Source organism: Myotis yumanensis, unplaced genomic scaffold (assembly GCF_028538775.1).
Source record: "Myotis yumanensis isolate MYYU_CA2020_CCGP unplaced genomic scaffold, mMyoYum1.0.hap1 SCAF_5, whole genome shotgun sequence".
Taxonomy (NCBI): domain Eukaryota; kingdom Metazoa; phylum Chordata; class Mammalia; order Chiroptera; family Vespertilionidae; genus Myotis; species Myotis yumanensis.
This window is the reverse complement of record NW_027223756.1, coordinates 13,517,846-13,545,232: the sequence shown is the minus strand read 5'-3', so window position 1 is coordinate 13,545,232 and position 27,387 is coordinate 13,517,846. Positions and strand designations below refer to the sequence as shown.

At 46.0% G+C, this 27,387-nt stretch overlaps 1 protein-coding gene across 1 annotated transcript in view; it reads right to left on the bottom strand.

Annotated features, from left to right (window-relative positions):
* ATP10B (ATPase phospholipid transporting 10B (putative)) overlaps positions 1-26,884 on the bottom strand; it is a 177,947-nt gene extending 151,063 nt beyond the window's left edge. Inside the window, exon 1 of the mRNA XM_070414482.1 lies at positions 26,841-26,884. The gene's annotated coding sequence lies outside the window, so the exon portion shown is untranslated. The remainder of the gene's footprint in view (positions 1-26,840) is intronic.
* Positions 26,885-27,387: the final 503 nt, after the last annotated feature.

Here is a 27,387-nt window from a genome sequence, read left to right as displayed (position 1 = left end):
TGGACTAACTGCATTGATTCCTATTTTAGAGGAATCATGAAAATAAAAGTCTTGGTTGCTGGTAGAAAATATAAAATCCCATTGGAGTGGCAACCCAGCCTGCATTAACGAGTGAGCAAAAACATGACCTGTCTTTGTTCTCTGCTCAGGAAGGACATCGGGATGACACTGGAAGCTCTAGTGGGGACAAGAGAAAGTCCCTGGTGGCCTAGTGAAAGTTGTTTTCATCCTTGTTGGCGGGATGAGTCAGAGACCGTCGGAGAAAGTATCAGAGGCAAAGAGAAACACCAGAGTGAATCTGACCATTGTTCTTGACTCTAGCTGTTTGCACTACTTATTTTGTCATTAGCAATGTACTAGTACATACATGTCCTCTCTCTCCTTCTAAGTTGGAGTCTCCCAGAAGGCAGGATCTACTTTCTGGTTCACTTTTGTACTGTCCACTGCACTGGTTGAGACACAACAGATGCTCCGTAGGTGCTGGCTAAATGCATGAAGGAAAGCAGACCTTTGAATATTGCTACAGCTGCTGTGTAAATTCTTTCCAGGAATGTGTGAGCACTTACTATGAACCAGACACTACTTGTAGCCACTGGGGAAAATGGAAAGCATCAGAGCAACAGCCTCACTTCTGAAGACATTTGTAAACCACCAGTGGCTGAGATAACCATGAACACTAGTAACTTTCATTTGACTGAGAGCATGAGAAACAAAGTGAGAGCGGGGAAGCCAGAGGATGTGGGTACACAGAAGAAGAGGAAACAGATTTCAGCTTTGGGGTTGCTGAGGGTGGGGATCAGGGAAGGCACATTTGATGGAGGCTTTGAAGGATGAAGTTCAACAGGAATAGAAAACTGGAGAAGGATGTCCCAAGAGAAAATTGTACCAGCGATAAAATCAGGGGGCAAGTATACCATAGACAAAATTGGGAGGTGGAACAGAAAAGAGTGTCTTTTGGCTTTTGGGGTACTGGGTAGTATAGAGGGATTACAGTAATGTCTAGAATGTAGAGAGGTGTGTGTGTGTGTAGGGAGATAGGAAAAGAATCAAGGAGTTAAAAGATCACCTTGGCACAGATTTCGGAGAGTCTGTAAAACCGGGTGAAGCTATTTGAGTGCAACTAAAGAATGAAGGTTGTCAAGAAGAAGCATGGCATCCCCTAAGCTGCCCTTTAGGATCTGGACACAGCAATGCACCCATCTCACCAACAAATCTAGGGAAGCGTTATCAACATCCTCTCCTCCGGGGTCTTCCTTTTCCTTCCAGGTGTCATGGGTGCACCACCCACAAGGGAACTCCAGAAGATAACAGCTCACGCAAGGAATGGCTCCCAGCTGAAATGTCATCCCCGGTAAAAAGAAATAATGTAAAAGTGAGAGTCCTTCTAAAGCACGAGGCACATAGGTCTCCATTTCAGGTGGCTATTTATTTAATTTATTTTATTTTATTTTTTAAAAAGCTATCCTTGAAAGTTTGCCATTTAAGTCAATGACCTAAGCATTTATTTTACCTTCCATCAGGAAATGTATTCCTGGACAATCAAATACCCAGAGTTGATGAGAGAAAGCTCCACTTCACAAAGGAATGTCAGCTGGTGAGGGTAGATGAGTGACAAAATTAGAGAAAGCTCTGTGCAAGCTCCAATGTCATTGATTCAGGAATATTAAAACTACCAGGTGAATAGAAACACAAACAAGTAATGAATAAAACACAAGTGAGATCCCATTGCTCCTCTGCTCAAAACTGGGCATTGGCCCCCATTGTACTGAGTCAGAGCCCAAGCCCTCACCCAGGTCTCCAAGATCTCACGCTATCTGCCCCATTACTTCTCAGATCTCAACCTCACCATGACCTCCTCACTCTTGTTACTAGTTTTTGGACATACCAGTCATGCACCCTTCCTACGGTCTTCTACTCACTGTCCCTAGCGTCTGTATTGCTCTTCCCCCAGACATCTGCATGGCCAGATATCCTCACACAGTCCCTGTTAAGGGTCAACTTCTCAACACCCTATTTACAAACACTCGGTACCCTGTTGCCACTAGCACTCCTAGCCTCTATTCCCCCACTCTTTGCTTCTTCCCCCTCAGCACTGCTAACCTATGATATGGTTTACTTATGTTGGGAGGCAGAAATTTTTGTCTTCTGTTCTCTGCAAAAATCTCTGGCATCGAGAATAGCACCTGGAATGCAGTAATAGCTCAAATATTTGTTTGATGTATTGAATTAAAGGCTCTGGGTGACTCACACTTGACAAGTAGCTCCCCAACTGTCCACGCATCACTCAGCGCAGATCACAGGTGTGGACTGGCTTGTGCTTGAAGGGGCACCCTTGGCCCGTGGACATTCACTACCAAAAGTATGTGAGAGGTGGCACCTCATTAGAGGACACAGGGAATGTATTAATGCTGAGAAATTAATGAGCTTGGAGACAAGAAAATCAGTCTTCTGACAAAGGAACCTGTTAGAAAAAACACAAATGCAGCAGAGGCCAAGAGAGAGGGTGACACCACTGCCCCACGTGGTCTCTCTGCTTGGAAGACCCAGGAGTTCTGCTTCTGAAAAACTTCCTTAAGTAGCCAACAAGAATTCCTTCATGGCCAGGCAGTGTGTTTGAAATTTCCTCATTTAATGAGCCATTCTAAAAACCAGCCCAGGTTCTGCATGCTGGTGAAAGTTATGACTGTATTTTTATAAGTTTCTGTATGTTTTTAAGGACTTTTGTGTGAAGAACAGATGCCCGTGTTTGTGCGGTGCTGAGTCTGTTCCTCTTTGCCAAATGTTCCATTTTGCCGAGACTGTCTGGGTCCCTGATTTGTCCCTCAAGTTCCTTTGCCAAGTGGAGAGGAGCCCACCACACTCTGGGTGACCCTCGTGGGCTCTCTGTCCCTGGCCCGGGAGTCCCACCAGCATGTGTTCTCCACCCAGTGACTTTCCTCCATCTCCTCCTTTCCTTAGGTGACCTATTTCCTTTGCAAAGGCCATTAGCTTAGAGCTGGGACACAGGTCAGGTCTAAACGTGCCCCGAGGGTCGTTTTGATAGATGAGTTTTGATAGAAAGAGATGAGTCCATTGGTCCTATTGATTTCCTTAGGAAGCTAGTCTCACAGTTTTGTAAACCTGGGGAAATTATCGAACCTCTGAGTCGATTTCTCATCTGTAAAATAGGGATAACACTTGTTTTGTAGAGGCAAGTGCCCGGACTTGTGCCTGATAACATGCTTCAGTATAAAATTGTCATTTGTTATTTTTCTCTAATAACAAATAATATAGAGAGAATTTTATTATAATTATTTTATAGCTATTCATAATAATTTGTCTTAATCAGAAAGTTAACCTTTTTAAAATTTATGTGCTCATTAATGAGACACAGTAATCTTTAACGAATCAAATTGTCTCACTTTTCTGGTTGAGACTTCCCTATGGATTCTCATTGCATTCAGAGTAAAATCCAAAATCTGTCCAAGTCCTTTATGGACTCTGTGATCTGGCCCCTGCCCACCCCTCCAGCTGTGTCCTCAGGCCTCTCTCCATGTCTCTCCTGCTCCAGCCACCCCGGCCCGCTGTTCCCCCGAGGCCCCAATTTCTTTCCAGCCTAGAACCTTATTCCCCAGGCTTCCCCAAGCTGTCGGCTAAGAAAGAACCTGCTATCAACTTAGTTATCTGCTTCCATCCAAGGCCATGCTTTATGCTTTATATTAACAAGGAAAACCAAAACACAAGTTTTGTCACTGCATGCTTTCTGTCTTCCTTCATAAGTAATTATTTATTTATCTGGATATAGTCAGTCCCCCTTTCTAAATGGTGAGCTTTGGGAGGCATGGAGCCTGGGCTGTCCAGCCCTCCCCTGCACACAGCCACCCACACCGAACCTCCCTTTGTTGGCTGAGTGAAGCCAGCATTTCTCTTCAGTAGTGGTGCCAAAATCATCCCCAACGAGCCTCATTTCCAGTTCCACAAGGAAGTCAAAGCGATAGAGTTGATATGGAAGCGTTTGTATCACATGAAGAAATATTGAGAGTCAGTTGCTTTGTCAGAAGTGGCTTAGGGCTGGGGCTGCATCACAGTTTTTAGTGAGAAATGGAAAAAGAAACCATGAACACCCACTCCCAGAAGGCACTCAACAAAACCCTGTTACACCAGGAAGGAAATACACAAGGTGACACTACAATGAGTCATTAGGGGCTGGTTTTAGATATGGCAGAAGGGAAGGCCTCTCTATAGAGATGATATCTGAGCTGAGACTTGGAAGTCTGGGGATTGGGTAGGAAGCCACATATTAAATATTGGTTTTGGAAATGAGTCAGCTGGCTCAGTCCTTTTCTGCATCCATCAACAGGCCTTGCACATTGCAGGAGACCAATAAATTGTTGAACTTGATTCAGACAGTAGGTTAGGGAGCTTCAAGTTATCTGCAAAGCATTACATTTTATAGACTCCACCTCACTCAATCTCCCCAACAACCACAGGCCATAGTCCTTTAAATAAAGAACCCACATTCTGCTGGTGAAAATGTTCAGTGAACTTGCCTCAGGTAACATGGCTGGTGAGTAACAGAATCGAGCTCAAAGCCCATCTGTGTTGGGCAAGCTCCAAAATGCACCTGCTTCCACTCATTCTTGAAGGAGCAAAGGTATGAGCTCATGTACAACAGGGTTTAATGCGAGAAGTAACTAAACATTAAGCATATCACTGTTTCTATAATGAAAATTCATAATCAATGTTAGCTTTACAGAAAAATGTTCCCCTCTTTTAAGTATATGGTAAAATTCTATTTTAAAAAAAGACCTTTTTTATAAGATAAAAGAGAAGTCTCGTTGCTTCAGTAATAGCTCAGAGACAGACTAAGATGTCCAGAAAACGTCCTTATGGTCAGGAGAATCAAGAGCATGGACTGGGTGGGCTTGGCATTCTATTTCCTAGGCTGGCCTTGTGACTGATGTGCTACGTGACCTCAGAGAAATGAACTCACCACTCTTGACCCCAGGGTCTCTAATGGTGCCCTTGCTCTTGAACTCTCAGCAACATGAGAAATTGTGGCAAATATGTGGGTGAGAACTTGTGGGGTCAAAGTTCCCTGAAAATGAGACACCCTGGGCATTTGAAGAGATAAAGAATGGCAGTGTGGAACATGGTTTTGAAGTCTGCTGTTGGGGAAAGGAATGGAGCTCATAGTGGAGAAGAAAAAAAAGAATAATAACAGGGTAAGAACCGAGGATGACAAAGAGAAAAATGGATGCATCTTTGCTTTTCCCAGATGGCCACAGACCCCTTAATAGCCAGTTTTTCCTAATTTATTTCTTTCCTGTAGAACCTGTCAGAGGGTCCTAGCATAGAGTAGATAATTAGACGACTGATAGATTAATATTTTGGAATATTCTGAGAGATGGGAAAGGACACTGTTACTGCAAAGACATGGTAACTGATAAGTGACAGACTAAACTAGGACACAGAGCCAGATGACTAAAGGGATCCACTGTGTAAGCTCCAGGATTTTGTCACCAGCAATTAGCAAAGACACACTTCACGTGCGGGAGTATACACAGAAGGGTCAGCCGACATCTGATGGGTGCATGTGAGTACAGGCTATGGGTGTCCATGGGAGGCAATGTTTAATTCAGAAGAGAAATTGCACCCACCCAACTACTTTCCACCTGACATTCATTAAGCACCCACTTCGTGTCCCGTTGGACACAGGAGACAGAATCTCAAAACAAAACAAGTCTGCCTTCTTGGAGCCGAGAACCTATTAGATCAACGACCTTGCCCCCCAAACTAATAATATGAGTTAACTATATTAATAACAGCAGAAAATGGCTGAGAGTTCTTTATTTGCCATGTGACATTCTAAAGAGGTAGGAGTCTCAGAGACCTTCTAGTCTAAACATTATATCCATATCTTACAGGTAGGAAGGCGGAGGCTCACCAACTGGCTCAAGGTTATATAACTTCCTTGTGTCAGACCCAAGACCTGAACCTGGTCTCCTGACTCGAAGTTTCTAAGTCACTAGACTGGGTCCAGCAAAGCCAGTTCCTGTTCTAACTGTAGTGAGACTGAGGTGGTGGCAGGCAATGGGCTTTGAAGGGGTCTCATGTGTGGTCCCCAGCTCACCACTCAGGAAACACAGAAAGACCTCTTCCAGCAGGCCCTGGTGCACAAGCTCTCACAGGCTCAAACATATATATATATATTTTTTTGTCTCCATGGCAAGTGGGCACCACAGAGCCCTCGATGGACCAGAACCACAGAGCCCCCTCCCAGTAAATGGAAGACTTGCATTACCATGAATCTGCTCTTTCCTGTTGCACAAAAGACTAACTACCTAACCATCTGATGGCCGGCCCACTGCACATGAAATATTACAGACGTCTTGATGAAATTTTAATATCCCTATTGTTCTCCCAGTTGGCTCACTGCAGAACGCTGCCAGTCATCATCTAAGGAGTCACTGTCACATGCCTGACAAAGTTATAGCCTGGCTGCTCCCTGCAGGGATCACACTTCCAACAACAGCAAAATAGGAGCAGAGCATGGCCCTGTCTGCCCGCCCACCCAGTCTCCGTGTTCCTTGTGCAGAAAGGAGTGCAGGTGTGCAGAGTCGCTGTAAGCCTCAGCTCTATGGGCGTCCTAGGTCAGTGAGGTCTTCAGCAGGCGTTGGGGGCTGTGTCTTTAGACCAGAAGGTCATCCCCGACTAATGATGCAGTTAGTATCTATGGGGTGACATGTGGAAGTAAGAATATCCATGGGGTGGAATCACCTGGATGCTTTTGTCACCAAAGGCGTGAAGACTGAGGGCCTCGGACAGCATTCTTGCACTTCTTCCCAGGACCAGGAAAGATCCCAGTTCTCTTATTACTATTCAGGATGCTAGACATGGTTACCTTTTTTTTTTTTTTTAAAGGAGCTTAAGTTTAGAAACTTAATAGTATAAAGGCTCTGGAGTTAAATTGCCAGGTAGGGGTCGAGCCTCCTAGCTGAGCATGCTACTTAATCTCTTTGAGTCTCATGTATTTATCTACAAATAAATATACGAGTAGTACCTACACAACAGGGTCACTGTGAGGAGTAGATGAGGCAGCCTATGTGAGATGCCTGGAACTTAGTTGTTATCCAATAGACATTAGCTTTTCCTCTCCTGGGTCCTCACCGTCTAGACATGAAAGATGGGCAGACAGCCCTGAAAGGTAATTACATTATCATCTCTCTCTCAATCTCTCTCTCTCTCTCTCTCTCTCTCTCTCTCTCCACACACACACACACACACGTATATACAGGGTAGGGCAAATATAGGCTTACAGTTGTAAGTATGTGAAATCTTGTATTACTACTTATTTATTGCATTATTTTCCATGTGAACAATTGTAAACCTACATTTGCCCCACCATGTATATACATGTATACATATGTATTTGTATATACATATATATATATATATGTGTGTGTGTGTGTGTTTGTGTCACATTAGCTGTGATATATATTTTAGCTAATGTGATACCTCATCAAGCCTGCCAGCCCAAATTGCCATATATATTTTGCCAACATCAGCAAGAAAGAAGGAAAGGGATGAGTTGATTCTTGAATTGCCCACAATAATGTGTCTATAATGTTCTTAGGAGCGGTTGGCACGTAGCAAGCACTCTGCAAATGATAGCTATTATCATCTTAAGAACCCGGGGGCTGCTGGCACTTCTGTTGCCAACATTAACCACGTGTTTATTTTCACGGAGACCTTATGCTTCCTTTAGGTGCCCACGCAAGACAGTGTTGCTTCATGTGGCGTCTGACTGTGCAGCGTGAGAGGCGTAGAATGCCACCTAGAGGGGGCCTTGGGGGGTACTGAGACAACTTTCTTCTATTCACAAATGGGACAACTGGGGCCTAGAGAGGGGGGGGGAGATTCCCAAGGCTATACAAAAAGTTGGTAAATGGATGAAATTTCAACAGGCTAACAGCCGTGGGCAAACTACGGCCTGTGGGCCGGATCTGGCCCGTTTGAAATGAATAAAACTGAAAAAAAAAAAAAAAAAGACCGTGCCCTTTTATGTAATGATGTTTACTTTGAATTTATATTAGTTCACACAAACACTCCATCCATGCTTTTGTTCCGGCCCTCCGGTCCAGTTTAAGAACCCATTGTGGCCCTCGAGTCAAAAAGTTTGCCCACCCCTGGGCTAGAAGAAAAATAACAACTAACAGTTATCGAACAGTAACTCTGGACTAGGTATTATACCAAGTGCTTACAACAAACCTACAAATTAGGAACTACTATTAGTCCCATTTTATAGATAAGTAAACTGAGGCTTAGAGAAGTCAATAAAATTGCCTAATGTCAGAAAGCTAGTTTGGTTCCAGAGCGTGTTCTTGACTATAACACTACACTGTGTACGTTAAGTCTTGAGAGTGCAGTTTTAAACAGAGTTAATGCACTAGGTATGCTCAGCCATTGGCGAAAAGCCTTGTGGGATGGCCTGGCTTTGCACATGAGCTTCGTCTGGGCCTCCTGTTGGACATGGAGTGACATGTTTTGATTATACAGCATGACCATGAGAAGCCATTGTGCCGAGGAGGTGGAGAGGAAGGTTAGAAAGCACAGGCCTCTAAGGGCCTCTTTGAGTCAATGCACCAGCCCTGGACTGCTTCCCTCTGCACCGCTTGTTTAAGTCATTGGGGTTGGGTCATATTTTATTTGTATGAAACTTATTCCTACTATCTATAGAGTGAATGGACGTTTACTAATTGTGGTTACTCAGGCTCCACTCTTTCCCTTCCAGCAGCAGCACCCATACTTCCTTTTAAAGAACTACTTCTCTGTATGGAGCCTTGTCAGGCTTGCCAAGGGGTGGGCGCCAAAGCCAAATAGTTTCCTGTATTCCTACCATGGAGTCCCAGTTGAGTGTCTTCTACAATTTGGTTTGTTCTTCAGTCTTTAAAAAATATATATATATATATATATTATATATATATATAAATATATATAATATATATATATATATATATATATATATATATACTAATAAAAGAGAAACATGTAAATTGGTATCACTCTGCTATGCCCACCAGCCAATTGGATAAGTATGCAAATTAACCCAACAAAAATGGCGGTTAATTTGCATACACAGTCACGGAGCGAGGACTAAAGACTGAAGAGGCTTGGCTTCTCCACGATGGCCGCAGTGGAGAAGCCAAGCCTCACTGCGGCCAGACCACAGGCCTGGGTCTGGGGTGCTGGAGGAAAACCGGTGCCAGCAGCCAGGGGAAGGAAGGCCTATTGTGCGAATCTTTGTGCAACGGGCTTCTAGTATATATATAACTGATTTCAGAGAGGAAGGGAGAGGGAGAGAGAGATGGAAACATCAATGATGAGAGAGAACCATTGATCAGCTGCCTCATGCATGCCCCATACTGGGGATCAAGCACACAACCCAGGCATGTGCCCTGACCGGGAATCGAACCGTAACTTCCTGGTTCATAGGTCGATGCTCAACCACTGCGCCATGCTGGCTGGGCTGTTCTTCAATTTTTACTTAGATTCTAGAACTTACCCCACATCCTTCCAATAAATCCTATAGTTTCTGAAGTTAGGGTCTACTTCTGTTGCCTGCAGCTAAAGAACCCTCCTTGGTACTTACTTACTTGCACAACATTGACCCTGAATAGTTTCCACCTGTAGGGTAATGTGCTCAGTTCTTTACCTGCATAATCCCATGTAGTTCTTACTAGGTTCTACACAGTTGGAACTATTAGGTCCATTTCGGAGGTAGGGAAATTGAGGCTCCAAGAGGTTAAGTGGTCTTGCCATCATCACACAGAAAGTGGCTGCGGCAGACAGTTGGTACTCACCAAACGTCCAGCCTCCCTTGCATTCAGGTTGGACCCTTGTAACTAGTGCTGGCCAATGGCCTGTGAGTGGCAGTGTGACACGTGCCACTAGGAGGCTGAGGCAGGTAAGAGCTGGTGAATCTCCTTTATTCCTTATTGTCTGCCTCAGTGACCTTGAAGACCTTGGAGTATGGCCTGGCTACGGGTCGAAGAATGGTCTCCCAGCCCACACTGGACTGTGATATGAGAGAGAAGTAAGTTATTACCCATGAAGCCACTGAAAATTCATGGTTTATTTGTTGTGCGCTTACAGTTAATTATCCTGCCCAAAGCGTTGACAGAGTGAATTGAAATCATTTCCGGTTCACTTCTCAAGGTTTTATCCTTTAACAAAACAATACGGAACTAAGAGAGGAGATAAAAAGGATACCTACTAAAAAATGACCCTTTTCGAGCTCTCTGGTCCCTGCCTAGGCCTCTCTGGAAGACACGCCCTTCTGTTTTCTTGATCTGCAGTATGAGGATTGCCATAGGAGGTGATAACTACCTCTGCCCTTTCCTGAATGTTCCCTTGCTATTGGCGACTGAAATAGTAAATGGAAGATGTTGGATTCAAACCTTGGAACATCTGATTTCAAAGCCCAGACTCAGGCTCCAAATCTCAGTGCTCCTAAGTGAGGCTCACTTGCCTCCAAAGAGGAGAAGACCGGAGTCAGCTTTGTACTTTTTCTCTCCCTCACCCTTCCCCCACTTCCCCCCAGAGATCTGATGACAGAGGGGACCCTGGGGCCTGCCCAGTTTGAGCATCCTTTACTCTGTCTCCGCAGGAAAGCAACAGTGATCTATCTGGAAGGCTTGGAGGCCCAGAGCAGAGAACACCTCTGGTTACCTCCCAGCTCCCAGCATGAGGGGACTCTGGTTATCACCCTGCTAATGATTTTGCTAATTTTATTCCATTCATCCCCATCAAAGGCTCTGCTGAGAAGGCGGCAGGCAGTGCAGGTTGATGCTTAATATTTACTTCCTTCCTCTTCTGGCCAATCCTCCCCTGAACTCTCATCAGATCCAACCTTTTGTCAGGCCCAATGGGCTCTAAGTTCCGACCCCAACTTCTTTCTAGCCCACCCACCACCCTCCGCTTCAGGAAAGCTGGTCTCAGTTTAATATATTAAATACTAATCAAATCTCTACTATGTGCCTGGTACTATGCAAGGCTCTGGGGATTGAATGGTGGACATAAAAACAAATATGGGACCTGCTCACCTCAAATGGCCTGTGGTCTTGTGGGGGTCAGACACAGACAGGTAGTGGCACTAAACTCTGATGGAGGAGTCTGAGGGGGCTCGAGGGACCAGCACAGAGTCACTGTAACCAGAACTGTCAGGAAGCCTTTCTCAGCATTCTAAAGAGTCAATTTACTTGTCAAAGAACTCAGAAAACAAATTGTTGGGAGAGGTGAGTGGAATAAGATGCAGCATATATTCTTTTTGAAATTCTAGTTCCCAAACAGGACATGTAGCTGCTAGGGACTCCTCTGTACAGATAGTGTGGCAAGAGAGGATTCTGCCACATCCCTGCCTTTTTACCTCTGGGGCTTTTTATCAACCTTCAACAGGAACTATGAGACATTTAAAAGTATCAGTGTTTCTGGGCTCTTCAGCTTGGAAGCACCAAGGCCATATTCACATCACGGGGACAAAGCAGCATCGGTACCCAAGTTTCCTGCACCAGCTCCTCACAATGCCCCTTTCCTCACAAGGCATCTAATCCAGGTAGGGTCAGAGGTCACTACCTCCTCACCATCCTCTCCCCTTCTCACCTGCCCTATGTCCAGCCCGTGCCTACATTGCTCTTAGTGCCCTGGCCTGGAGGGCCACCACCCCATCTCTTCTAGGTTTACCCCAATCCTGCCCAGTTCAGGCCTCTACATTCCCCTCAGCTTTCCCCACAAAGCCTTCTGGTTGCTCCAGTTTCATCCTTCTCTCCTCTCTCTCTCTTCCTCCCAAAGACATACATTCTGGCATCTAGAAAATATAAAACCCTAAGAACATTCTACTTGAAAGTTATCCCTGTGAATATTATGCTCTTTAAGGCAAAACTACATCTCACTGAACCTCCTATAAACTTCACAACGCTTGGTACAATGAGAGTCACTTAGTAGACACTCCTGAAATATTAACTAGTTGGGCATACACGGCACAGTTCAAGGCATTCAGGGGGTGCCCACTAAATAGCATGTTATGTATAGAGCAAAAAGAGGCAGACTGATCTGGGGCACAGATTGCCCTCGATTCTCACATGTGGGAAGGAACAGGACATTATGGCACCAGATACCTAGATGGGCACTTTGTCTAGTTTTGTAGGTAAAGTACTTTTTTGTGTACACTGTCCCAGTGGAATACGGTAACAACCCTCTGAGTTCTCTACTATTATGTTGATATAATAGATGAAGAAAAATAATGACACTGAAGAATGATTCCATGTCAGCTGTGATACCAGAGCCCACTGCAGGGCGACCCATCAGGTCATTGTTTCCATCTTGCCTATTTCAATATTTTAGTAACTAATGTTAACTTACATGGCTCACAATCACTTCTATTTTTTTGCTTTTGTTCATAAGGCAGCTAAGCTATGCACACATACTCATCCCTAATTAGGAGGAAAACAATGTTATCAGAAAACCTAGAAAATAAATCACAGAGGAGTGCGGGGGAGTGTCGGGTTCCATCTCAGAGGCCTTAGCTGACCAGTCAAAGCCGCCGTGCGCCCCCTTAAGCAAAACTGCTGTCAGGAAGTGAAGAGATCTCATGTCCAAAACCACAGAGTGTTTCAGTGACCTGGAACAAGTCACTTCACCTTTGGGCTTCGGTTCCTGCATCTGTGAAAAGCAGGGACTGGGTCAATTAAAATCCAAACTCATTAGAGCCTAGGAGGCCCGATAGGATGTGGCCTTGGCCATTTCTCTCTAGGCCCCTCCTTTGTCCTGTCCACTGTGCTCCGGCCACACTTTCTCCTCTGACCCTTGACAAGCCTGTACCATGGCCTTTGTGGTTTGCTCTTCTCTCCGTCTGAAATGCTTTCTCAGCCTCTTCCCTTCAAGATGAGTCTGGTTCCTTTTTGACATGTAGGTTTCAGCCCAGACAGGCTTCTCCTGACTCTTTTAGCTAGTGCCATCCTCCATTCCCCTGTTTTACTCACAGGATTCATCACTTTCTAAAATCTCCCTTCTCTGCGTGTATGTTCTCAATCTCTTTCCGATAAGGAAAGCTCTAGGAGAGGAGGGACTTTGTCATTATTTTTTCTTCTTCCACGCTCCAGTCCCTATCCTGAGAACAAAGTCTGCTACACAGTATATGCTCAGTAAATACCAAGTCGCCGGTGCATTGTAATAATACAATGACAACCACCAGTGCTTGTATAGGTCTCTCTCGTTTTCAAAATACTCTGCCAAGTTTAGTCTCCTCAAGGATTCACTACCCTGGAAACAATGTCCCGCATACAACAGCCGATCTGCACATTATGACAAAATTCTTTATGTGATTAAAATGCTTCACTCCATTAAACAAAGCAACAAAGAACCCCTTCTCTGGGGTCTCTAGAGGATACAGATAGGAGATCTCTTCCTCCTCTTTCCATGGAACTGGCAGGAGAATGAGAATGAGGAGATCCAAGTTCCAGCCCCAGCTCCGTGCTGTTGGCACCCGCAGAAGGACTCTTAACCACCCTCTACAACTCAGCGGAACCAGCTGCTCCTGGTGCCCTTCTCTGACTGATGGAGACAGTGGATGCTAGAGGGATCCACCTGGCTCCTTTTATTTCTTCCCCACCTCAGAACTTTGTTGGACCACGGAGGACGAGTAGGCACCAGAGGCGCCTGCCATGGCTTAGCTTCAGAAGAATGAGAGCTGCACATCCCCAGTTTCAGTATTCGCAAGCTGGTCTCTGAGCTCATCTTCCCAGTCCATCTATTGCCTCCCTCACCTCAGTGCACACATCTCTTATCCTAATTTCTCTTATGTGCAACTCACTTCTTTTACTTCTCCCTCGCCAAAGGCCCCGGAGAAGAGAGTGCTGGTATAAACCTGAGGGAATGTGAAGAACCTGTATATTCTTCCCCTTTTATATATTCTTTATGCTCTTGCACCTATCATGTGGCTGACACCTTGCACGGGTCGTAATGAGTTATTCATGGCATGCCGTGTTACGGGGCCTGGGTGTAAGGTAAATGGAATTATTTGCCGTGGAAATCCCCAGTCCAATCTCTTAGTAAATTGCAATCTATGAAACCAGGTCCCTTTGGAAGGTGCTTAAATAAATGTATACCTTGTTTGAGAGATTTGCAGCAATTCCAGAGATGTGCTTTCTAATATAAATGTAGATTGGCTTTGCTCTATTTGCCATAAAATTTAATTAGCCATCATTTATCAGAACCTGTTAATTGCCTGGTTATTTATTATTTGACAGGTTGTGTTGAGTCACCAAAATACTACCCGCCCCCCCAGAAAAAGCCAGCTATGTGCCACTTACATATACATGCATGTGTATGTGTGTCTTTATTTACATATGCCTGCATTTATTTCTGAAAGAAAAGTAAGCAGCTCTTCGTGTTTTGCTTGGTTAGGTTAAAAGAAGGATCTCTTATCCTTTGAGACAGCATGGAGGGACCTGGAGAGTATTACGCTAAGCTAAATAAGCCAGTCAGAGAAAGACAAGTATCACATGATCTCACTCATATGTGGAATCTAATGAACAAAAGAAACCGATGAACAAAATAGGTCCAGAGACACAGACGCATGGAACAGACTGTTGAATCTCAGAAGGAAGGCTGGGGTGGGTGGGCGGGAAGAGATCAACCAAAGAACTTGTATGCACATATGCCTAACCCATGCACACAGACAATTGTGTGGCAAAGTTCCTGGGGCAGGTGGCGGAGGTAGGCTAGAAGAGTTTAATGGGGGGAAAGAAGGGAACATATGTAATACTTTCAACAATAAATATTAAAAAAACCCACCAAATTCTTCAACTATGCTTTCTTGTATGTTCAGAACCGGGCTAGACTCACTGGCAAAGAGGTGGTAAAATGCCCCCCTCCTCTCTAGACCTTTTACAAGCCAGTCTGGGGAATGAAGACATAAACTACAGGAAAATGCAAGGCTCTATGGAGCCACAATGATATACAGTCCAGGCACTAATCATACAGCTGTTCAGGGAAAGATGTTACCAACATGGGATGAAGGAGGGGGACTTGCTATGATTTTTATAAAATGCTCCCCTGGAAAGAACCATGGGAACACTTCCTTTCAGGGTTGAGACCTTGGGCACAGCTGCCTCTCTCCCGAGAAGCAGCATGATGGCCAGGATCCCGGCCACTACAGGCAGAGGTGTCTGTAGACTGGGATAGGGTTCTGGGAGGCTGGTGCCCCAGCACAAGCCTGCAACCAGCTTCAGGGCCCCAGGGCGACATTCCGTAAAGACCAAGGTACATGCGATAACAAAGGAAGGGTCCTGAATTCAGAATATAAACGCTTGGGTTCCCCTGCCAGCCTCACAAGTAGCTCCCTCCTTGAACGATTCACACTTTTACAAGTTTTTGAAGTAGGATGAGATGGCCTGTGAAGTGAGGAGGGACCCTGGTTTGGAGGTCACCTCTTGAGAGAACCATCTCCCTGGATCTCTAGCCAAGGGGCCATCATAAAAAGACAGAATGAGGCCATAGCCTCCCCGCTTTGGCCCGGGGCCATGCCTGAAGTGCACCAACTTACTTTCCATTACCACCGCATTTTGCAGAGGAGATCCTCCCCATTCCCTTAGCCTGCCATCTGTGTGGAGGCGAGTCTTCACTTCCCAGAGCATCCTTCTGTTACCATAGAAACGGGGGTTAGGAAGTAGTAGCTCACCTATTTTGTGCTCTCACTGAAGTGGGGCTGCAATAACATCCCTCAGGTACAGTATGTCTCTACCAACAAGCAAACTGAGGCTCACAGATATTCAGAAACGTGCCAAAGTCACACGGCTCACAGCGGGGAGAGCAGCACTGGAATCCAAATCTTTGTGGCTGCCTCAGATGTCTGCATTTGCAAGAAAAGAACACTAGGCTGCAAACTGGGGAAGCTGGGCTCTGGTCCCTGCTCCACTGCTACTGTATTGCATGATCCTGGCAAAGCCTTCCTGCTGGGGGCCTCAGTTTTCCAATGAAAACACACACCCGCTGCTCTCTGAACTGAATGCACAAGATATTTTGGTATCTGTTTTTTCCAAGGTAAGGGTTCTCAGCTGTAACAAATTTACAGAGGGATTCACGATCCCCCCAAATGTTAAGAGCCACTAGTTTAAAGATGCTAAGCAATAAAATCATAATTGCCCATACTTATATTTACTGTATGTCAGCATGATTCTAAGCATTTTACCTATTAACCTATTTAATCCTCACAACAACTCTACTGCTTTAGATCCATTTTAGAGATGAGGACACGAAAGCACAGAGAGGTTAAGAACTTTCCCAAGGACACACAGTAATTGGTAGAAGCCAGATTTGAACCCAGGCAGTCTGGCTCTAGTGCCCATTGTCATTAACACGCTCGTTACTTTCTAATAGTCATCTGAAACAGGACTGTGCATCCCAGTGACAGCTGAAGGTTCAAGGGGCTGGTACAGTTCAGAGGTCATCTGGTTCAGTGGCTTCCAAACCTTTGCATACTCTACTGGACCCTACTTCCTTATCACCTACAGTGCCACGTGTCCTTTAAGGCATGCTGGCACATCAAACAGATGGCAGCATCTCTGAGAAAAGAACAGAGTGCATGTCATGGTTACATGGAGTGTATGCATATGCATGTGTGTGAGATGTAGAGGTTAGTGTGTGGGATGAGTGCCTCAAAGTCTGGCCCCTTTGCTCTCCACGGTGGCTCCAAACCATCTCTTCCAAACCCTGCAGCTCCACAGAACACAGGGTGGAAATCATTCCCACTGTTGCTTTACGGTGGTGAAATGAGGCATGGAGGGCAGGTAGCTGGGTGTGGGCCCCGGGATCCTGGGCCCAGTGCACTTTCTTCTTTCTGCCTCATCTCCATCTCCTTATTGTAACCAGGCCACTGCCTGTGGCCATGGGGCTGTTACCACACTTAGATAGCTATCTTCTAAGCCTCTCCCTGGGCTGCCTGGATGTTTGAATGCGTCTAACCTTCTAGCTGGCTGGGGACAGCCACCACAAGGATTTCTAGGGCAGGACAAATGGAAGAAGAGCTTTGGGGTGGTTTGGTGATGTCAAGAAAATGTTCAGCTAGAAGTGATGTAATTGGCGGGGGGGAGGGGTGTCATCCAGAACATACTCATACTCCTCAAGTCAAATCACACCATCTGTCTGCTTGAGTGGGGTAGCCCAGGGTGGGAGGGAGGAAGGGCACAACCCCTCCCCTGCCAGCCCCCCTAATCTGGTGAGGCTCAGTCTCTGGACAGAATGTGTCTGGAGCTGTCAGACATACTTACAAGACACAACTTTGCTGTCCTCCCTGCCAACTGCCTTCCCTCTGGGTTTGCCATCATGCCCCTCTGCTGCCTCAGCAGTTGGCAGCTGGACCTGGCTAAGTGTTCCAAGGAGCAAGGGCTCAGGAGAGCTGTGGCCTGATTTAAGCAGGGAGGGGAGCCCTGCGGGGCAGGGTGGGGACCAGCCGTCACAACGCTTCCTGACAGGTCCCCTGGCTGCTGAGTGACTGGGCGTAGTTACTATGCATTGTCATTGAGGAACACCCTCCTGGGACCACAGTGAGGGGGAAGCTTGGCATTCTCCTCTGCCTACACACTCTCTCTCTACACTCAGGGTTCTCACAAGGCCTGCAGATGATCCACCATTCATTTCAGGGAGCATCTACAGGGTGCCAGGCACTATGCTAGGTGCTGAGGGGAAATGGATATAAAGCAAGGCCTCATGAAGCAGCCAGTATAAAGGGAAAAGCAAACTGAAATAAAATAAAAACACAGTTTAAAAGTAGAATTGGTAAGAATCTTTATAAAGAAAAGACAAGGAGTGAAAACATACTGCTGGGAGTTTGAGTCTAGGCATTGGGGCAAGGCAAACTTCCGTGTGGCCGTGATAAAATTGGACTGCAGAACAGGTAAAATGACTAGGAGAAGAGGTGGGAACAGCAAGTGCAAAGCACTGAGGCTACAGGGCACCCTTCTTTATTTGCCATGAAATGTCAGTGACCCATTCACACGCATGCACCACAAATCCTATCTATTCATCACCTAGCATCCCACACACAGTGGGTGCACTTATTCTCATTTCTCTTTCTCAGAGTGTTGGAGAAGCCGACACAAACATGGGACAGAGTTAAGTGAAATGAGAGGTCCTATATGGAGCATATGGGGACACAGCCAGAGTAGCCTAGAAGCATGGAGAGCCAGGGAAGTTTATTGGAGGAGATAACCCTTGCTTAAGAGTAAGATTTCCTAGGCAAAGAAAGTGAGGAATAAGATGATTAGGCAGAGGGTAGACTTAAGCAAAAGCTGATGTGTGGAAAATAGCATGGTACCTCTATAGGTAACTACCAGCATTTTGGTGGTGCTGGGAAGCACATTGTAAAGCAGGGGGTATGGGGGTGGGTGGCGGCAGATTAGGCAGGAAGCCCTTGTGTGACATCCTTGCATGCATATATTTTTTCCACGAACTTTTATTGGGCATCGGCTACAAACCAGACTCTGGGGCTATGATGTTGCACAGAAACAGACCTGGCCCATGGCCTGGGAATTAGAGTTCACATGCAGCAAGGACTCCATCAAGTGAGGAAGACGACCCATCAGTCAGACAAAGGGAGGTGTGAAGGTGCCTGGGAGGAGGGGCTAGAAGGCCAACTTTGTAGACCCCATTAAGAATGTTGGTCTTCATTCTAAGTAGTAAGAAGCTCTTGAGAGTTATAAGCAGGTTTTAAACATGCTCAGATTTGCATTTGGAAGAGATGATTCTGATGCCGTGAGGGGAGAGCGTCTGTTCTCTGACGTGGACACCCTGTCCCTCTGCAAGCAGTAACAGTCACGGCAATGGAAGGGAACCGTGAAATGTACTCTGTATGTAGCATCATCTATCCACGCAGAAATCCTAGCAGCTTCCTCTCACTCTCTCTGCACTGGGAACCATGGGGGGCGGGGGACGCGGGGGGCAAGCACTGACTCCTTACCGACTGTGTCTGAGGCCAACTTCGATGTCTCGGCAACAATTATATTAACATCAGAGCTGGAAACGAGCTGATAGAAAGCTGCTCAGCCATGTAATGAGGTCTCGGTTGTATTTGAGAAATGTGTCAGGTAATCTGGTAAGAGACAGTAGATATTTGCTTCTGTTTGTCAGGAGATGGGGGAGGTGGGATTCAAGTTCCATGGCTTCAACTGCAATGTGACAAATGTCATCTGTGCATGACATGCTCCAGGCAGAATAAGCAAATGTGAAAGGAGCAGTGACAGTGAGTGGGGCCCAGACAATACGTGGGGTGTGTGCACATAAACATCAAAATTATCATCTAACAGTGATGAAGCACTTCCTGGATCAAGCATCACCTACACCATCGCATTTCATATGATGATTCTATGGGGTCAGTACTAACCTCATTTGACACGGGGCTCAGATAGGTGAATTCAAATCTATCTCTCTCTCACTCCAAAATCTGATTTTATGATGTCCTGATGATTTGCTCCATCTCTGGATCAAAAGAGCCCTGAATCGGTATGTGTTTTGCTGTAGAACTATAACATCTATTTTATTTAAGAAGGAAATATGGTCAAAGCTAGTAGAGAGGAACATCTGTCCTATCAAACTCAGGCACGTCTCACTGTTGTATGTTTCTGTAACGTTCGTGAGATCTGAGCTAGCCATCCTGGCCACTGCTCCCACGCGTGGAACATGCAATGACTTTTAAGAGGCACACGGAGCCCACATTGAATATAACAGAATCACATAGTAATGTTGGCCCTATTTCAACCCTTTCAATTTTCCCAATTATGCTGTCAGTGGTTCTCAGACTCAACTGCCCCAGGGAATCATCCCAGGAGCTTTAACAAATCCCCAGGCTCAAGCCCACCTCAGAGACCCCGCCTCCCCCTCATTTAATCAACCCTGGGCAGTGCTTCTCACACTTTCATATTGTATAAATGACTTGGGGGATTTTGGTCAAGTGCAGATTCCAATTTTGTGGGTCTGGGTAGGGCTTGGGGACCCTGTGTTTTTAACCAGGTGATGCTCGCTGCTGGTTGGGGGACCTTATTCTTAGCAGCTCCAGTCGAGGGAGCAGCCAAGGCTGAGAACCACGGCTTTAGGGAGACAGTTTCCATTTGATGCTCACTACTCTTTGGTTTTGAGCCTGAAAAATTGATTATCCATTAGAATGAGTCATACCTACACATGAAACACAAATCAAATAGCCAACATGACCCTCCCTCCCTCACTCTCTATCCCAAATGCCAGAAGCCCTTTTCCTATAGATTCAAATACTATCATCCCCTCAGAGGGATCCATTCATATACAAGCATAGACGTATGCGTGCATATATCCTTAAAAACCCACAAATGACAGCATTCTAATTGCACCATTTAGCACTTTGCTTTTTTCATTTAATATATCTTGGGGAGTGTTTCATACTGCACGTAGACTTGCCCGAGTTTTAAATTGTGGCAAAGTATGTATAAAATTTACTATGTTAAACCATTTTTTAAGTGCAGAGCTCAGTGGCATCAGTAGGCACACTCACATTGCACAACCATCACTGCCACCAGCTTCAGAAAGTCCCTGATGGAAACTGCATACCCAGGAAATGGAGCCAGTTAATGTCGAGTCTCCTTTTCAACAAAGCAAGACTCTGGCCTCAGGGCCCCAGGTTTCAGCAGACAGCAGTGGTGTCTGCTAGCGTTTACTCCTTATACTTAATTTCAGTTACTCCGTTTGTGATAAGAAATACTAATTTCCCACTTAAAGAAGTTTCCTTTCCAAACAAATCTAATTGCTACTAAAATAACGATGTCCGGTAGGGATCAGTGAAGGCTGTCCCTGGCTGAGCCACAAGATATGAAGTTGCTACCATGAAGGACGGGAGCAGGGGACACTCCACCTGTCCATTTGCTGGGCCCAGCTGCCTTTGCTGTGCACAAGAGAAAGACTGGTGATCTTGTGGTGGAAAAGGAAGAATTTCATATCAAACCATCAGCCTGTGCATTAAGCTGGTCCGGGGAAAGGATTGTTGCCACTGAAAGCACTGGGTTCAAATCCCACTTCCATAACTTACTTAACAGGTGCTTAACCTTACCAGCCTTAGTCGCCTAATCTGCAACGTGATGATCCCAGTACTTATGTCATTAGGTTGGTGGGAGAACTGAGTGAAATGCTATGCATACAGGGGTCAATGCAGAAGTATTATCGATGAATGTTTGCAGAGCTGAACAAAATGAAAGCAGTGTCATGCTACCAGGGAGAATAAACAATTTGTGCAATATTACATAGGCATTAAGGGGTGTGATAGTCAAGACCCAACTAGATTTTTCCAAGTCCTTTCTGCATCCCTTGCTGGGAACAGCCCGGCTACACAAGTCCCTCCTTGTGAGGGACAGCACTTTCTGGATACACAGCCACAGTGCCGACCAAGATTTTGTCTGCTTTTGTAAATGACAGAATTCACAGGCCAGTCCTCAGGCTAAGATGCCAATGACTGAACTATCTCACAACATTGAAAATGTGCTTTATCAGCTTGCTCTTAAACCAGGCTAAAAGAAAACAAGGAAGGGAAGAAAAATTGGCAAACACAAAAGGGTTACTTTTGAAAAGGGTAAGGACTGGACTGAGGGTGACTTGGAGAGAGACAACTTCATCCTCACGCTCACCTTCTGTGACTTTCCTAAATTAAAGGGTTCCGGGGGGGTGGGGTGGGGGTGGGTTAGGGGAAGCCAAGCTGAGTAGTTATGGAGCTCAGCTGCATCTGGATAAGATGAGGCAAAAGAAAAACAAACAGGCTCAGTGCCCATAGTGGGAAGGACCAGGAAAACCAGGCAAGGCAGGTTTGCCCACATCCCTCGTGGGCTGGCCCAGCTGGACGGGTTTTTCCACAGCTAATCAGTAATGTGTTATCAAACCATCTCAGAGAGGGTGGTTCAGGCAGGAGGAGTTTGGGGCAGTGGGGCACAGAGGTGAGGACTGGGTCATGGTGGTGCCTCTTTCAGCAGAGGACCCCGGCCAAGTGTGTAGCCTCCCAAATGCCACCTTCCTCTTCCCTAAAATAGGAAGGACACTACTGGAACCTACTTGAGAGGGTTGTTATGTTAGGATTACATGAGCTCATTAAATAAACTCACACGTAGCAAGTACTCAATAAAAGGAAGCTGTTAATTATTAATTACTGTCATTATTTGAGAGGCATATCAGCCAGCACACTCAGAGCAGGCAGCAGCAGGATGACTGCTTTTCAGGGGTCATGCTGGTCTTACGTTGTGGGCTGGATTCTTGGCAGGAGCAAGTCCACACCCAAAGGGGAATGAACCCAGAAAATAACTCCAATACCCAACTGGGTATCACAGTCTCTAGAGACTGCAAATGCTGGCATCTGTCTTTGCCCAGCCCAGGACAGACCTCTGCACAATTTTTTTCTGGTTCTTTATTCCAACACTGATGCTAACTTAAGAGACTATCAGCAGGTTGAAGCCAGCACAGGACAATGTTACTGCAGAGCTAGAAGACACCCTGGACCAGCCAGCTCAGCTCTCTGTCTGGGGGAACAGCAGCACCATTGATTGCTTTTAATCAGCAAACTTCACACCTCAAGGGCAGTGTGGTTGCCTGCCCACAAAAGAATCCTAAAGAGAGAAGAAAGTTCTGGCTGGTTGGGCGATATCTCAGAGATGTAAGTCATTTTCAACAAGGCCCTTCACTCACCAGCCTAAAGGTATCAGCTTAGGAACACGCACCGAGAGAAAGTAGCTTGAGTCTTGGATTATCAGCTCCCATCCCACTGTGAGTTCCCAGAGGAATGTGTGTTTCCTTGAGAGTTTATTGAGGACATATGACATAGAAGAGAGAAGGCTCTAGAGAGCACAGTTGAAGCTTCAAATCCTGAGTCCAGCCATGCGATCTGACCCTCCCTCAGTTTCTACATCGATTGGACAGACGGCCGTGAGAGCAGTGAGAAGACCTCACTCACAGAAGCATGGAGGAAACTGAAGCAGGGGCAGCAAACATTTGAGAGAACATGACACAGCGAGCACTGTTTCAGCCCTTTATGTGTATTCACGTATACAATGCTCACTCGGAGGAAAGATTGGGAATATCCCCATGTATAGATGGGGAATATTCAATAGCATGGATGAGAAATGTGTCCAGGGTCACACAGCTAGCAGCTGACAGAGCCAGGCACTCTACACCAGTGATGGCAAACCTATGACACACGTGTCAGAGGTGACACGCGAACTCATTTTTTGGTTGATTTTTCTTTGTTAAATGGCATTTAAATAGATAAAATAAATATCAAAAATATAAGTCTTTGTTTTACTATGGTTGCAAATATCAAAAAATTTCTATATGTGACACGGCACCAGAGTTAAGTTAGGGTGTTTCAAAATGCTGATACGCCGAGCTCAAAAGGTTCGCCATCACTGCTCTACACCATGAGCCCACCCTCTTTACCACTGTGATGAACTGCCTCTTGCACATGCGGTAATATGAGGAAAATGCTCCTATCAGTGCTGAGTATGAAGACTTAGTTAATAAATGTTGACTGCCATCATTGTATCATTAGTCCCTGGCATAGCCTATAGTACCTGCAAGCTCTCCTATCTACAGATTTTAAGAATTTAAAACAGTTTGGGTTCAGGCAAGTATCCAGTGTATGCTCTGGAATAGGTCTGATGGTTTTCATATTCCCTTTTGGCAAGATGCACAATTTTTCTTTATGAAAATATTTGTCATTTTCTTCAAGGGCTACTTGGAGAAAAGAAATAAATCCATCAGCATCAGCATGCATCAAAACTGGGTTCTATCACTCACTACCTGAGGGCCTCCTACCTTCTAAGGCTCATTGGCTTATTTCCAAAAACAGAGACAGTCAGCACGAACATTTAAATGAGATTATCCAAGGAATCCTCTTAGTACTTAGTAAGTTCTCAATAAAAGCCCACTGTCAATCTTGTCATTATCCCCAGCATGGCCCAAGGAATCGGAAGAGGGTTAGTAACAAGCATGGCCAGAACTCGAGCCCATGTCTTCAGGCACTTACTGCGATTCTCTTTCCATAATCCCACTTTGCTTATGAGCCTCTTCCTCCCCAGAAAACCACCAGGACTCTGTCGCTTGGCTCCCGATTCAAAATATATTTTTGATAAAAGGTGATAAAAAATCTAGAATAGCATGAGGGAATAGAACAGATAAGGAGTGTCTTTTAAAAAAAATCACAGAACAACCTGAAGATTAGAAATAAAAATCAGATGTCTCTTAAATCAAATAGGGCCAGGGCTGATGCCAGGAAGGCTCCACACACATTACAATGAAGAACACATAAGTGCAGGAAGGGACTCATAAAACCACCAGCTTGTAAAATACTGCCAAAGGCTGCGTGCTTGCCAAGGAAGAAGCATCGCCAGGCTGGGTTCTCCTGCTCCTGCTCCTGGCTGCAAAGCGAATACTGGGTGTTAATTACAGCGCCTAAGTCGATTCTTGAGGGAAGCAGCTGCCGGAGAAAAGGATTCCTGCAGAGAAGTCTCTTCCTCTGATAGATTTCTTTGGAATTGTGGATTTCCTCCAAAATTTTCTGCAATTGTATCCTCTGCCACCCATTGCTTGCAGGGCCGGCTGCTTGTGAGCCGAAGATAATGGCTCTGGTGTTGACATCACTGTCACAAAGGATACAGGCATGATGTGGGTTTGATTCTAGACACCCACAATAAAGCGAGTACCATAATCAAGTGAGTCCTAATCTTTTTGCTGGTGGAGGGTCTTGCCTTCAATTCGTAAAAAATGCAACATCTGCAAAGCACAGTAAAGCTAAGCACAATAAAACGACATAGGCCTGTACTCTGCGAGGACTGCTATCACAGGTGCACCTCCTAGCCTCACAGGCTATAAAGGTCAGCTGTTAGCCTTCCATTTGATTGAGGATAAATATGAGATGAGGCTCAAAGGGACTTGCCCACAGTGACAGAGTGGTCGAGCCCATAGAAGCACATTGGATCCCCTGATTGCAAACATGGGGCTCTTCTTATCCTATAAATGGATGACACCCAAAATAGCACAGCCTGGTGAGAATATGAATGAGTGGCTTGATAAAGCAGGGCTGGAAGAGTGCACTCTGAGCTTTCTGAGGCCGTATTGGCATGGCGAGTACCCCAGGCATGGCGAGTACCCTACATGCTAAGATCAAGACCAGGTTTGGTGTCCAGAAGAACATGCTGGAGTGAGTCGCAGGCAGCAGAGGCAGCCTTATCACACATACCCTGCTATTTACTAGGAAACTAAATCCATTTGAGGCCATTTAGCCTTGTTCCCTATGTTACCCCCAAAATGAAATCATTTCCCCCACCGAATACCTGAAAACTCAGGTAGCTCTTTACTTTCTAGAACAAGATGTTTGCCTTCCCAAGGGAGATTGAGTGGAGGTGTTGGATGAGCAGGAGACAAACAGGTGGTCATGATCTCTCCTGATCCCTTTTATTATTCTTTCCCTTGCCAACTATAACTGAGCCCCTGTTATTATTGGGAAATCTGCTAAACCCTGGAGGCCCAGCAGTGTCCAGCAGGCAGAAGACATGGAAGGTCCCCACCTAAGTTACAATCAAGAATCCAGAACTTCAGATTGTCGTCAGCTTTACGAAATTAACCAACACTGCAAGGGAAGATAACGGGGCTGGTAGTGGTTTTGGGGGTTCATTTTAGAGTCTGTGGTCTGGGAAGCCCTCTTGAACAGGCAACATTTGAGCTGCAACTTGGTTTAAGACAGGAAGAGCCCTGGGAATGTGTTCCAAACAGAGGGGAGGAACAGAAATAGCTTATGGTCCTGGCTCAGCATGAACTGAGGGGCCTGGTATAGGCCAGCTTGGAAGCTGGGCGAGGGCTGGAGACAGGGGAGGCCTGGTAAACCATTTTGGGGTTGGATTTAATTCTAAGCGGCCACAGTGCACTGATCCAGTATCCAGCTCTCAAACACATTCCCTTTCCCCTCCATTGCTGGCTCCAGTATTTGAAAGACTAACTCCATTGCTCAGCTGATAGTCTCTGATTCTTAATGGCACAGACCATGTGGGTTACATACTGCTGACAGTGAGCCTTTAACAGTGAATCTCTAAATCCATAAGAAGGGGCTACCGAGGCCTGAGAAGTAGACACCCAACTCTAAATTAGTGCCCCAACGCGCAATGGGAACAGTGGCTTAGCTAACCTCCCCAAGCCTCAGCATCCTCATCTGTAATTGTACGTAATACTGACACTTGCCTCACGGGTTTGCAACAAGATGTATAGTATTTCAACCTCATGTTTTGCAAATCATAAGCTTTTAATACTATTTTCATGAGTCACCATCATCAAAAACCCAACTCCGTCTCACTCTCTCTCTTCTTCACACACACGTACTTCTTTCAAAGTCCTGCATAATGGCTTTGTAAGTTTTTGGAAAGAGGCCCTGACATAGTATAGGAAATGACCAATGCTCACATATTATGGGCCCTCCATATAGGTAACTCATTCCAAGCTATAGGCAGCAAAGGCTGAGGCTGCCTGCTCATCAGCGCGTGGAAGAAGCCTCGACCATGTAGAGTGATCACCGTCACCATCCACAGCTACTCTTGTAACCCAGTCAACTGCACGCACAGGGACCTCCATGATGAGCAGAGAGCTCCCCAAATAAACAGAGGAATGAGGTTCCCGGAAGCCTGTGGCTGGTGGTGGACCCAGGGTACCTCAGAGGCTCCCTTTGAAGTAGCATCCCTGCTCCAGGCCAGCAAGCAGGAAGGAGAGCTCAGGGGAAAAGACCACCCTCCCATCCCAGCATCAAGCAGGGTGCTTACCTCCTCCTCCTTGGTGCAGGCTCCGAAGCTCTCTGGGGTAGTCAACACTCCTTGGGCGGTTTTATTGTGGTGGGGCCACTAGGGAGGGAGGCTGGGTTGCCACAGCCTCCAGTTATCCCATCAAAGGGAAGAGACAGCCAGTGAGAGCTTCCTTCTCATCTCTGAGCTGAGAAGGCAGCCCCAAGCCCTTTCAGAAGCCCAGCCTTCAATGTCACAGACCTGCACACAATTCCTCCACCCCATTTCCTCCTCTCCCCGCCTGCTTAGCCCCGCCCTGCCCAAGGCTTTCGGGCTCCTCCTCCTCCAAGCTTTGCATCTCCACCCTCCTCCTCCTCCTCTTCCTCCTGAGGCTGCCTGGCAGGGCTGGCCTAACCAGCTCTGGAGCCTGAGCTAACCCCAGAGCGGCTGCTGTGCTGCTAACTGGTGAGTGGTTGGCCTGCCCCCCACTCCACCCCAATTTATGCTCCTGGATTAATTAGAGCCAGAACTTGGGAACTTGGCCCAGCTGTGTGCACATGGGGTATCCATTTTCTGGTGATCAACCGAA